Source organism: Mixophyes fleayi, chromosome 3, assembly GCF_038048845.1.
Source record: "Mixophyes fleayi isolate aMixFle1 chromosome 3, aMixFle1.hap1, whole genome shotgun sequence".
Taxonomy (NCBI): Eukaryota; Metazoa; Chordata; class Amphibia; order Anura; family Limnodynastidae; genus Mixophyes; species Mixophyes fleayi.
The window spans coordinates 216,954,371-216,968,700 of NC_134404.1; the positions used below are offsets into that span (position 1 = coordinate 216,954,371).

Here is a 14,330-nt window from a genome sequence, read left to right on the forward strand (position 1 = left end):
CATACCCTATACTATGAGATTGGGCATCGCCCTTGGCAGCCAACGTTGATGGCATTTCAGCGTCTATGTCAATGTCTTGACTAGTGGCAGCAGCTTCAGCATTAGGAGGAAGTGGGTCTTGATCTTCCCCTACTTTATCCTCAAAATTTTTGTACTCCATTATATGCAGCACAAGAGAGCGTACCCCTAAACCACACACACTTTGGGACTACAGAAACAATGACCATAGTAACAGAACTGGCAGTTCCTATTTTTTGGAACTACACAAAGAATGACCGTAAGTAACAGAACTGGCAGTTCCTATTTTTTTGGAACTACAGAAAGAATGAACGTAGTAATAGAACTGGCAGTTCCTATTTTTTGGAACTACACAAACAATGACCATAGTAATAGAACTGGCAGTTCCTATTTTTTGGAACTACACAAACAATGACCGCAGTAATAGAACTGGCAGTTCCTATTTTTTGGAACTACACAAACAATGACCGTAGTAATAGAACTGGCAGTTCCTATTTTTTGGAACTACACAAACAATGACCGTAGTAATAGAACTGGCAGTTCCTATTTTTTGGAACTACACAAACAATGACCGTAGTAATAGAACTGGCAGTTCCTATTTTTTTGGAACTACACAAACAATGACCGTAGTAATAGAACTGGCAGTTCCTATTTTTTGGAACTACACAAACAATGACCGTAGTAATAGAACTGGCAGTTCCTATTTTTTGGAACTACACAAACAATGAACGTAGTAATAGAACTGGCAGTTCCTATTGTTTGGAACTACACAAACAATGACCGTAGTAATAGAACTGGCAGTTCCTATTTTTTTGAATTACACAAACAATGACCATAGTAGTAGAACTGGCAGTTCCTATTTTTTGGAACTACACAAAGAATGAACGTAGTAATAGAACTGGCAGTTCCTATTGTTTGGAACTCCTCAAACAATGACCATAGTAATAGAACTGGCAGTTCCTATTTTTTGGAACTGCACAAAGAATGAACGTAGTAATAGAACTGGCAGTTCTGGACTGCAAGAATATATTGCTCTATAATATTTTTTATACTTTTTCAATTATTTTTTTATATTTTTTTAATATTTCTTTTTTTATATTTTTTTGAGATTTTTTTTATTTTTTATGGCTGCTTAACAAATTGCTATGGACTTATCAGAAACAAATACAGGACAAAAGCACCACTGGACTCAGCAGCACAGACACTGGCCAAAGCATCACTGGAATCAGCAGGACAGAGCACTGGAAAAAGTACTAATGCACTCAGCAGGACAAAGCACCACTTTAGTTATGTTATCAGCAGGACAGAGCACGTCAACCTCCCTCTTCACTAACCACAGGGAGAATGAAGGTGGCGGCCGCAAGCGGGGCATTTATGAGATCCGAGTCTCGCGAGATCCGACGCGAGACTTGGATGTCATAGCCTCGGTTTGGCTTCATTTGGCGCCCGGAAGTTCCCGAACAGTGCTCTGATCCCATCGGATCCGCACTGTTCGGGTGGGCTCGAATTAGCGAAATCCGAGCCCGCTCATCTCTAGAAGCAACTTGCTATTTCAGATACAGACTGTGCATCCTTGGATTTAACCAGGCTTTGAAGCGGATTGTACTCTATTTTCTGCCACCTTGCATTTTTGAGTCCTTTAATATAGCCTATTTCTCTAGTTGTATACAGCACACAAAAATTGTGGATTTGCACTTCTTCTTTGTTTGCTGAAGTGCACATTATTGTCAACCAAGCACATTCCATGGTATGCACTCACTGTTCTGCCTTTGGAAACACGCTGTAAAAGGGGGAAGTGAGATGTGTGGATGGTCTATAGTTGAGCATGGTGCAAACAGTAAAAACATTACTGCAAATTCCAAAATATTTTCACTTTCATGCCACTCACTTCATTAAATCAAACTTTTCTATTTTACCCTGAAATGCTGATAGGTTTTGAAAATGTTTGGTCTTAAGTTAATTATGAGAGTATGGAAATGTCTTTATTAAATGTGTCAATTTTGCATATTCAGATTGTTTCATTACATTGCTGGAAGTGTGTTTATCAAGTCGCTTTGCTGGACAAGTGCAAATTGATATTGAACAATTGAAAACATTTTGACTGTGTGTCATTATAAAAAGAAAGCAATGGCCCTGTAAATAAGCCCTCTCAACTCTTATTTGCTCATTTAAATAATCTTATTCTGCAAAATTACATTTTTGCATTTTGGTGCAAAATTATGCACACACACACCTACAGTACATAGCAAAGAACATCCCTTATGCACCTAACTCATACTATCTGAAAGTGAAACATTTTGCACTCCTTCAGACGACACCAACAGGCAACTTAACTAACTGTAAGTAGATAGGATGCAAGGCTCCTCATTCTTTCTATACTTCTGTCAGTATAATTAGTAAGTGCTGTTCACAACTATAGTTATCACAGTACAAAGCTTCTCTACCCTCACTAAAACTACTGATCTTTTATTCTCCACATATCAACTGTCAACTGACAACAACTGAGCTCTACAAACTTAGTAACTGTCTTGGTACATGCCATAATTATTCCTTCTCTTTTCCCCAAAATCATGTTTGGAGTTGTTCTTCAGTGCCCAGAAGCACAGTCACAGTGCTTCCACCGGGTTACATATATATGTATTTAGATATATACAATGTCTCTGTGTGTGTGTATGTGTGTATATATGTACATATATATATATATATATATATACTCCTCCTGATGAAGTCTATATGACGAAACGCGTTGAGGCTGTTCTCTATTAACTACTACTGGTATGCTTAAGGCTGTACTGTCTACCTGGTCTCTGAGAAGTTACCCCATTGAGAACTTCTGTGCGGAGCCCATTGGTGTTTACTTCCTATACATCCCAGTGATCTACAATGTGTAGCAGTACCTTATGTCCACAGGATTACAGATAAGCTTTTATACCTTTTTTTACATTGTGAGTGTGTTTTTTTATGATACATGCTGAATAAATTATTGTACATAAGTACTACACTATATGGCTTTTTCCTCTCTCAATACACCGAATGAGTGGAGTTTGTGAGCAGTGACTGTGCTGTGGCCGATGATCCAGTTATCATATATCCACATAAGATATCTACATGCCTGTTCCTGACTTCTTCAGCTGACTGGAGCCTACTTCCAAGCACCTCTGATACAGATAAGCTGTTTATTTATATATTTTTGGTATGTTACCACCTATCACTTGCTACTGATTGTCACAGATACATCTGAAACGTTGTTTTCTGCTTTCTTCTGTCTGTATTTCGGCATATGGTCAGAGATTATGAAAATTGGTTGATACTGCTTTCACCAGCCTGACATGATGAACACTCTGTACTTGCATCTCTATATAGAGTAATATTGACTGTCTGGACGATTTGTACCAGCTAACACTACCGTATTTGGCGCCATCTTCCCTCTTTTTATGCTAACATTGTTTATCCCTTGATCGGAGTACCATCCGAAATTTGAGAGGGAGGCTGCCTTCTCTTATGAAGAAAAGTGTATACCAAAACTGGTTATTCATACTATTATTGACTCACCTATTTCGTGTTTGAGCGCCAGTATTTATTACATCTATTGTTACATATATATATATATATATATATATATATATATATTATAAGGGCACAGCCGTGCCCTTATATTAAGGTTACACGTAAAGAACGTAATTTTCCCATAGGGAATTTGTGGGAGGGGAGGCATGGTGTTTAAGGGTCTACATTTTAAAAAGTATTAAAGCTATTAAACTGAAATTTGGCGTGCGAATGGAGAACTGTCCACAGGTGCCGCATGTGAATTTTTTTAAAAAAAAGAATAAAAAATGTAGGAACAATCTAAAGTTCAAAATCTGTCAGTTTTTTTTCTACTTCCTGTTTCGCAAAAGTCGCCGTTTTTCTGGTTTTTTTGGGGGAGTGTAACTCAGTGTACAGGGCTTTTAAAGACACGCGGTAAGTTTTGATAGAAAGCTATTAGGGCTGAGGAGTGCCTTTGAGGGTTCACAAGCTTGAGAAAGTTACAGTTTTTTTACAATTTGGAAAAACATGCCCCATTTTAAAGATAGGGGCTTTCACACAACTTCATAATGTTGCGCATGTCTGATAGAGTCTTGTGCTGGGTGTACTGAAAATGGCTTCACTTGAGAGCACAAATATGGCTGTCCCCCTCTCGCTAAGAAATTTCCTTCTGTTTGCCAGAGAAATTAGCGATAATTGCCTGATGGAAGGAAGATGACTGGAGTTTTGGGGCTGTGGGGAACACACACAAACATTTTTAGCCCTGGCACCGCTCTCTTTACAAAGTTTAATTGTTTCGAGCTGTTTCCAGAGCGGCCGTTACAGTTCCCATTTTGAACGCCCCACCCCTGGCTGACGTCACTTAATTTATTCACTTCACTTGTCTTGGGGCGGGAGATTTAAAAGATGTTCTGTGCTGCACTGATTCTATTATTGAAAACAACAAAAGTTGGTGGTTCTGGCCAGAACGATATAACAAAATACAAATGGGTTCAACACAGTGAACACAGTAAGGACATAAAATCACAATAACAACAATCTCATGATATGCAGTCTGCACGATAGCAGGTGATTACGCAATAGTCCACTATAGCAATAGTTGATACAAACAGCTGGGTCATAAAGGAGGGTTAACAAGTCCTCCACCCATTGTAGACCCTGCGTTGTATGCTGAGATAAATCCATTTCCAAGTTCCTCCACAGTGGGTGGGTACAATGTCAGTTGTCGTCCGTGTCAGCGGGCCGTGCAAAATAAATAAATTCACAGATGTGACAAAGCCTGTACACTTACAGTTGAGTAGAGATGGTCAGCTTCCGATACCTCCTTCTGACATAGAGTCCATTCCGATAGGTGTGTGATCGGAGAGAGAGATGATGGGCCGAGTTCCTCTCGTGCGCAGAACGTAGCTGGCGTCACAGCTGATATTCTAAAGTGTGCAGTGGTAGCGATGTGCTACAGCGCTGTATGGGCACAAAGTTGGGATGTGGAGGTGATAAGCAGCCGCTACTGGTTTCGGACAGGCAGTTATGGGTTCCCCTAGTTCCGGAAAGAGCATTTATGTCCGGGCCATGCCATCCTTTAAAGCATGGGCCGCCAGTCTTCCATCATCAATCTGGATCCCGCCGGGGAAGAGGAGCCTGGAGCAGTCATCAATCTGCGAGAACTGCTGGCTCTAACGGAGATGATGTCTGAGCTGCACTTAGGACCCAACGGTGCCCTGCTGTACTGCAGGGAAAACTGGACTGGCTGCGGGATCGGCTGCTCAGCCTTCGGGGCTCTTATCTGCTGTTTGACTGGCCGGGCCAGGTAGAGCTTTATATAGACACAAAATATTCTGCGCTTGAACTTAAATGATGAGGGAACCCTAATGTGTCAGATATATCAATTTTATCAAAATATGTAAAAACATGGGTTGACAACAGTTGTATATAAAAACATTGATGCAAAAACACACATATCATGAAAAGATCAGTGTAAATGACAAAGGGGCGTGACCATTAATATATGTACTGGTGTACTGATAACGGATGGAATGCTTCGATACAGAGGGGGATCAGATTAACAATCCTAAACAGTGAGCAATGTCCAGCATAATAAACAAATGTCCAGAAAATTGTGATGAAATACTTGCGCTTGCAGATGGTCTCGGGTATACACGTGGAAATGTCCAGTTTAATCCAAGTATGGTGGGTAAGCGGGTATTTTCAGCGGTAGATGATGAAGTGTCCAATAAGGGTATCAGCAGAGTCGTGGTAGTCTGTACCTCTAAGTGTAGTGGCGGCGTGCGCGCCAACCATGGTGTGCACGCTTCCTGGATGTCCAAAACCGGATGTGCACAAACCGGAAGTGGCGGATGATTGGCCAACGCGTTTCGTCACCTAGGTGACTTTCTCAAGGCGGTGATGGACGTGTCTAGAGGGGCGGATCTTTTATACAGTGTTCCTGAATGATTGGCATTTATCAGTTGAATGTTTGCAGGATTATCGGGCTGCTGCAGATCTTGGGTGTTTAGCAGATTATGTCTTGTCATGCTGATAGATATTACAATGAAAACGTATATACATGACAGTTATCATTATTTTGGATACATCGTGATTCAGAGGTCAAATAAAAGTATTACAACATCATATGTATATATTGGCACATCGTTATCTATTATGACCTTATCAGGGGTGAAATAAACATATGAGATGCAGGAGATCGTAGCAGGTAACGGAGTCAAAGCCGATTATAATTACACGTTAGTGTATTAAACGTGCATAGATGTGTGTGTATCTGAGGAATATATGTATATATGGCTTCAATACTATTGAAACTGTGCATATCCATAGAAAAGCAGATGCAAACAATATGGGCTGTGGTTTGTGGCAGATACATGGTTGTGCATAGCTCCTAGTTGTAATCAACTGGGTAAGGAGATAGTGCAACAAATTTGATCTTAAGGAATATCCTTGTGTATGCAAACATACATATACGCATGGGAATAATAAATTGATTAACATCAGTGCTACTGATTGTAGTATTATAATAAGGAGGGATCAGTTGTATATACACCATATGATGTGCGTGCGTCTGTTCACCGTCACTGGGTAGGGAGGTCAACTCTCCAGAAAACGCACTGTGCTGGACCTGATATTCCCCAATGTTCGCACATAGGGTACTGGTCAGGCCCACCCAGTATCGCTTCCGAGTTCGGAATGGGATCGGGCATGGACTGGGTGGTATGCCAGCACGGTGCGCATCTGCTCTTGTCGTACGTGATGCGGGTTTTACAGTCAGCTGCACACATCAAAATCGATGTTAAGGCCTTTGGGAGTTTGTGTACTCAATTCAAATCCAGGTAGAGCTTTATACCCACCATCCGGCTCTGCCCCAAATCCTGAGACAGCTGGAGACCTGGGGCCTGCGGCTGTGTGCCGTACACCTTGTGGACTCCTATTATTGCACAGACCCGGCCAAATTCATCTCTGTTCTGTGTACGTCTTTGAGCACCATGCTTCATGTACAGTTGCCACACATCAATATCCTTTCCAAGATGGATCTTATTGAGCAGTATGGTCGGCTAGGATGAACAAAGTCTGAAGAGAGTTTTGGCAGCTGTGAATAAAGCAAATGAGTTCTGCTTTGGGGTTGACAACAGATCACTTGGAAATCTTATGTCTGCAGTAGTGGGGGTAGACTTCCATTTCACATCAACACTGGCGTTTCAAGAAAAATATGTTGAAAGGAGATGAAAACGGTGGAAAAAGAGGCGTTCGACTTGTAACCACTTGCAATCTGCACTGAGGCATAAGACTTTCATAACCAGGAATATACCGCTGTATGGATCCACTTTACCTGCACATTGGATGAAGAGTATCCTCATTCCTGGAGCTCCATTTATTTTATCTTACATGCTCCAGAAATGTTAATAATTCATTAAACGTCAGAAGGTGTTGGACTTGCTAGTCATTTTTTGCTACTTTATCTCAAGCTTATGAGAGTGCAGGTAATGAAACTTGTTCAATTGTAAAAGTATGAGGCATGCCCCACAGTCATTGTGACAGCACCATTGCTCTGCTATTACTGGTTTATAAGCCTTTGTTGACTGGAGCTGCTCTTAGCCTACTTATGCCACTTTGGCACATTTAAGTGCAGTCAAATTTAAGCTCTTGTTAACGTGTTTTTTTTTTCTTTGCTATGTGAATAATGTCCCAGCACTTTGCTATTCACATGCTAACAGCTGTTCAGTCAGACATCGGCTTCAATGAATTTAGTGCCTGACGTAGTTTCAGAGCACTGCTTGGGTTGTGGTCCCCCTGGAATGCTGATTATGAAAATACTCAAAGTACTTTTCTGAACAAGACCTGTGGGATGAATTTTGCTAAATTATTTTTTGTATGAAAACTAAATAAAAATCTTATTTTATTTAAAAAAAACAAAACTAAATGTCAAGAAATGAGCTTAGCTTGGATGGGGAATTGAACCCTCAACTCTATGTTACCAGAACATTGCATATATCAGTTGAGCCACAGCTCCTGATGCCAGTCTATGGGCACACGTCTCTTATATTGAAGAAAACTATATATCAGAAATAAAAACAAAATATGTGGGGAAAGAAAAAAATGTCCCCATATATATATATATATATATATATATATATATATATATATATATATATATATATATATATTTTCTACGGAGATTTAAAAACAAACAAAAAAAAAAGCGTGGGGTCCCGCCTCTATTCACTATTAACCCTAGTGCTGCCAGCCCACTGCTAGTTCCGTGAAAATCGGGAAAAAATCTGCGTGGGGTTCCCCCGATTTTCACTTAACCAGCACTAGGCAAACCAGCCAGGGGGGACACGCAGCAGGGGTTCTCCTGCCATAATGACTAACCAACCCCAGGCTATTCAGCGCTGGGCTGGATTCCCTAGGGAGTGGGGTCCGCTGAGAAAAACGAGCCCCCTCCCCGCTAGGGACACCCAGCCCAGTGCTGATAGCACTAGGGCTCTTCCTACCCCCGTGGGCTGTGGGTGGTAGGGTGATAATGGCGAAAAATAGAGAAAAAAACAAACGGACGCCATTTTGTTTTGTGGAACTACAAGTCCCAGCCAGGTTGCCCAAAATAGTGTGGGCATGCGGCTGCTTGTATAACTACAAGCACCAGCATACCCACAGCAGCCAGGGCATGTTGGCACTTGGAGAACCACAAGTGAGAACATGTCCTGACACCCACAGCTGGCTGGGACCTGTAGTTCCACAAAACAAAATGTTTACAAAACCACCACACCCCCATTACAACCACTAGGATTTATTAAAAATAATAAACCCACAATAAATACAGTAAACACCTCATTGATACCACATATTTTTATTAAAAATAATAAATTCCCTAATACTCACCAATGAAGTTTTCCTCTGTTGTCAAGCAGCTTTCAATCCAAGAATGGCTATAAAACAAGTCCAAAATAAATGTGTAATTCCAAATGTCCTGGCTTGCCCCTGTCCCAAAGTAATTTATACTTCCAAAAGTCCATGCTTGTAATTGTCCAAAACAAATTTGTAATTCCAACGACTGTTTTCTACTATAGTCTCTCTGTGCTGTGAAGGGGTCAGAGGATGACTCTGTTTTGTGCAGGGGTCAGAGGAGGGCTCTATGTATTGTACAGGAGTCAGAGGATGGCTCTATGTATTGTGCAGGAGTCAGAGGATGGCTTTATGTATTGTGCAGGAGTCAGAGGATGGCTCTATGTATTGTGTAGGGTCAGAGGATGCTCTATATATTGTGCAAATGTCAGGAAGGCTCTATGTATTGTGCAGGGGTCAGAGGATGGCTCTCTGTTGTGCAGGGGTCAGAAGATGTCTCTATGTAATGTGCAGGGGGCAGAAGAAGGATTTATGTATTGTGCAGGGGTCAGAGGATAGCTCTATGTAATGTGGAGGGGTCAGAGGATGGCTCTATGTAATGTGGAGGGGTCAGAGGATAGCTCTATGTATTGTGCAGGGGTCAGAGGATGACTCTCTGTGTTGTGCAGGGACCAGAGGATGGCTCTCTGTGTTGTGTAGGGACCATAACAGTGCCATAACGAGGGTGGTGTGGGTGGTGCTGTCGCCCAGGGTGCAAAGCCAAGGGGGCGCAGCAGCCGCCCGCTACCTGCCTTCAGGACTTAAGTTCCGCTTAAGGGCTGAAGAGAGAGAGATTTGAAATTACCAGAGTTTGATGCTTCAGCCATTAAGTTCCACCGTGGAACGCATGTGCGTTCCACTGACAGGAAGTTCGGCATTTGCGTTCCAAATGCCAAACTTCTTGTCAGTGGAACGCACATGCGTTCCATGGCGGAACATAACGGCTGAAGCATCAAACTCCAGTAAGCTAAAATCTCTCTCTCTTTCTCTTCTCCGACCACCAGCCCCCTCCTTAGATGTGGGGCGTCGGTGCCCTGTCTCGCCCAGGGCACCGTAATGTATAGTTACGGCACTGGACCAGAGGATGGCTCTCTGTGTTGTGCAGGGACCAGAGGATGGCTCTCTGTGTTGTGCAGGGACCAGAGGATGGCTCTATGTAATGTGGAGGGGTCAGAGGATAGCTCTATGTATTGTGCAGGGGTCAGAGGATGACTCTCTGTGTTGTGCAGGGACCAGAGGATGGCTCTCTGTCTTGTGTAGGGACCATAACTGTGCCATAACGAGAATGGTGTGGGCGGTGCTGTCGCCCAGGGTGCAAAGCCAAGGGGGCGCAGCAGCCGCCCGCTACCTGCCTTCAGGACTTAAGTTCCGCTTAAGGGCTGAAGAGAGAGAGAGATTTGAAATTACCAGAGTTTGATGCTTCAGCCATTATGTTCCACCGTGGAACGCATGTGCGTTCCACTGACAGGAAGTTCGGCATTTGCGTTCCAAATGCCGAGCTTCTTGTCAGTGGAACGCACATGCGTTCCATGGCGGAACATAACGGCTGAAGCATCAAACTCCAGTAAGCTAAAATCTCTCTCTCTTTCTATTCTCCGACCACCAGCCCCCTCCTTAGATGTGGGGCGTCGGTGCCCTGTCTCGCCCAGGGCACCGAAATGTATAGTTACGGCACTGGACCAGAGGATGGCTCTCTGTGTTGTGCAGGGACCAGAGGATGGCTCTCTTTGTTGTGACAAAATGTTTACAAAACCACCACACCCCCATTACAACCACTAGGATTTATTAAAAATAATAATAATGTAGTTCTAATTTTTTATGAAGTTGCTTTACTGTCTCTTTCTAAGACACCCAGGCTCTAAACTACGATAAAGCTAAACTAAGAAGATGTAATAGTACTGTATGTGTGTATTCCAGTGAACACACAAATCTGTGAATTAGCAGATCCACCATTTTGTGAGTGACAGCAATCTCACTCCATGATAGTGCTGAATCTGCAGCTAACCGCAGGATGCGATGGCATGCCATGTCTGTATTGCTCAAGGAACACGTTGATTAAGGCTTCTGCCTTAATCGTCTTAAGTTCATTGCTTTTTGGAGTTTGAGTGGAAGAGTTTCAATAGTTTTCTTGCAGTGTAGATAGTGTGTAAGGAACCTTAATCGGACATTTTAAACCGTAAGGTTTTTTGTCTATGGAATATATATATATATATATATATATATATATATATATATATATATATATATAACCGCAACAATTGATATACTCTGGCGCTATCTACTACATCGGTCAGTATTATATATAAAAGTTCACAACACTATATAGTATCAGATATAATAATCGATAGTCCACAATCACTTCACTCATGTGTGAGTGGCAGCCACGTATAAGCCTGTATCCAGATGGTCAATCCAGAAGAAAATAGTCACTAGAACAAAGCACAGGCAGGGCGCCTCATAGTGTAATACCAGGACAACAGAGGACAAAATGTATATATATATGTGTACCGTCAGGTAAAGATGTATGATCTAGACTCGAGTGGATCCTCTTTGAGAACTGTAACACTGGATCTAAACTCGGGAACAATCCAGGAATGTGGAAAAAGGCAAACATAGCATAATATTGTAATGCAAAAAATAATGCACCACGTGAAACACCACAGGGTATTCAAAGGGTGTAGAGTTCAAAATTCACCAGGGTATATATATATAAAAAGACGTAGCCCAGAAAAAACACACACCACTTTATGTGTAAGCAATAATTCATATGCGTACCAGAAATATGAGCATAATAGCCAGAAGATGTTTTCCTTGTAGGCAGCTTTTCTGTGCTCCTGAGGAAGTCTTGTGATCATCAAGACGAAACGCGTCGAGCCTCACTGTTGATCAACTGTACCCGGTGAACCATATGGTGTCCATGTACTTGATACAGCTGCCTACAAGGAAAACATCTTCTGGCTATTATGCTCATATTTCTGGTACGGATATGAATTATTGCTTACACATAAAGTGGTGTGTGTTTTTTCTGGGCTACGTCTTTTTATATATATACCCTGGTGAATGCTGAAAGCAGCTATGTTTCAGTTCCCAGCACAAACTCCTTAGGGAATGGAAGACATTTTAACAACCCTAGTGAATGTGCAGGAGGAAAATACCTGTCTTCTCCCTGAGGAGATCGCTCAGGGGAGAAGGGATAGGGAGGCTCCAGCTACCCCCTACGCTACAGAAATTAAGTTCTGATGATGACGTGGAGGCATATCTAAAAGCCTATGAGCGTGCTGCCACCCAAGCCAAGTGGCCACCTGGGACTTAGTTCAAACACCTGGCTCCCTATCTTTCAGGAGCAGCACAGCGCACCTGTATAGACCCAGATGAGGACTAGGCTGGCAATTATCAGCGGCTGAAAACTGCCATCTTAGCGAGTTTTGGAGTCACCAGAGCAGGGGAGGACCAATGATTTCATGACTGGAGACTCTCCAAAGATTTACCGGGTCGGGATCAACTTGCTGAACTTGATAAAACACTAAAGAAGTAAGTGCAGCCAGAAAAGAACACTGCGGGCAGAATGATCAAAATTCTGCCATTGACCATTGTATTCGGGTTATTGACCAAGGGCTCTGAAGGTGGGCACTGCAGGCGGACCCTCAGTCGTATAAGGAGTTGGCTGCTGTAGTGGAGAGATACAGTGCCTTGCAGCATATGAATAAATCTCCGTTGCTCACTCCAAAGTTTGTGCCTCGGTCAAAATCTGGCATAGGGAACAGTGGACCGGATGTTGGTGAGGAGAGATTGCCTGATAAAATGGCAGCCAAACCTGCATTAAGTCCAATCTGCTTCGAGTGCAAAGAGCTTGGAGGGCTCAGTGCCACCGTTACTGGAACCTATGGATTCTTCACTAGCATAAACACAACCAACCTATCTGAGGTCCAGTTACCGGGAATGAGTCCAGTTACCGGGATGTCCTGCTTGTTCCGTGTGACTGTGTTTGTGAATCACCATCTAGTGCTGGCTCTGGTAGATTTGGGGAGAGAATTTTCCTTGGTTTCTAGCTCCATATTACCAGACAAACTGCCGCATAATCTGCCCAAGTTAAAAAGTACTCTGTGTCTAATGGACTGCCGAGGAATATAACAGGATTCTTTTGCCTGTTACTGTAAATGGACAGACAGTAACAGTGTAAGTGGCCATTCCCCAAAAACTGCTATACCCTTTAATTGTGGGCAGAGACTTTCCGCTGTTCAAGCAGATCCTCCAGAAGCGAATCCAGCCGTACTTCGGCAAGTGAAGCACAGGCCGAAAGTTCAGTCTTGAAGGAGAAGCTTGAGGGAACAGAAAATGTAAAGTGCCATGATCTATCACGAAACCTGAACCCAACAGTCCAGGAAAATTTACCTCCTAAGAGGTTGGAGCATAGAGAAAGGAGAGCTGCACAAGTGCCAACGCAGAACCGGTTCGTTGGCGAGACCTCGGCTGAAGCAGCTATGCCTTCCAATGAAGACTCAGACTGGGATGGATTGTCCAACTTGTTTCCACTAAAAGACTTTGGCCGAGACCAACTTGGAGATGTTGCCTTAGCTAATGTCTATAAGAATATAGTTGATATTAATGGGGTAGAGAAGGCTAACAAGCCTGCAGAAGGTATTGCCTATTATATGGGAAAGAATGGGGGAAGATAAAATACGGGAGCCGATATTGCTCAGGTTCTATTGGCCAGGAGTGTACAAAGCATTAAAAAGGTTTTGCCAGTTGTATGTCAGAGAACATGTCAGAAACCAGACTATCAGGCCCCGCTAGTTCCCATCCCTGTGGTGCATACCCCGTTTGAGCGTATTGGTATGCATTTGGTAGGCCCATTAGAGAAATAGGCCCACAGCCATCAGTATGTATTGGTCATAGTGGACTATGCCACCAGGTACCTCAAGGCTATACCTTTGTGCAATATAAAGTCCAGTACAATAGCAAAAGAACTCCTTCTGTACTGTACCAGGTTGGGTATCCAGAAAGAAATCTTGACTGATCAAGGTACTACCTTTATGTCCCATCTAATGAAAGAGCTATGCCGGTTGTTAAGAGTAGAAACATTACACACGTCAGTATATCACCCGCAGACTGATTGGTTAGTGAAACGTTTTAATAGGACACTCAAACACATTGTGAGAAAGGCAGTGGCATAGGAAAAACGGAACTGGGATGTGTTATTACCCTTTAAATGTTTGCAGTGAGGGAGGTGCCTCAAGCATCTACAGGGTTCGGTCCCTTTGAATTGTTGTATGGCAGGCAGCCAAAGGACATTTTGGATGTTTTCAATTAGGGCTGGGAGCAACAGAGTCCAAAAGAACCCAATGTGTTCCAGTTTGTGTCCCAGTTGTATGACAGGTTGGAGAAGATCACCATGT

General features: G+C 42.7%; 1 pseudogene; it reads left to right on the forward strand.

The window, feature by feature from the left end:
* The first annotated feature begins 5,129 nt into the window (after window positions 1-5,129).
* Window positions 5,130-7,515, forward strand: LOC142142873 (GPN-loop GTPase 2-like; annotated as a pseudogene).
* The last annotated feature ends 6,815 nt before the right edge of the window (window positions 7,516-14,330 follow it).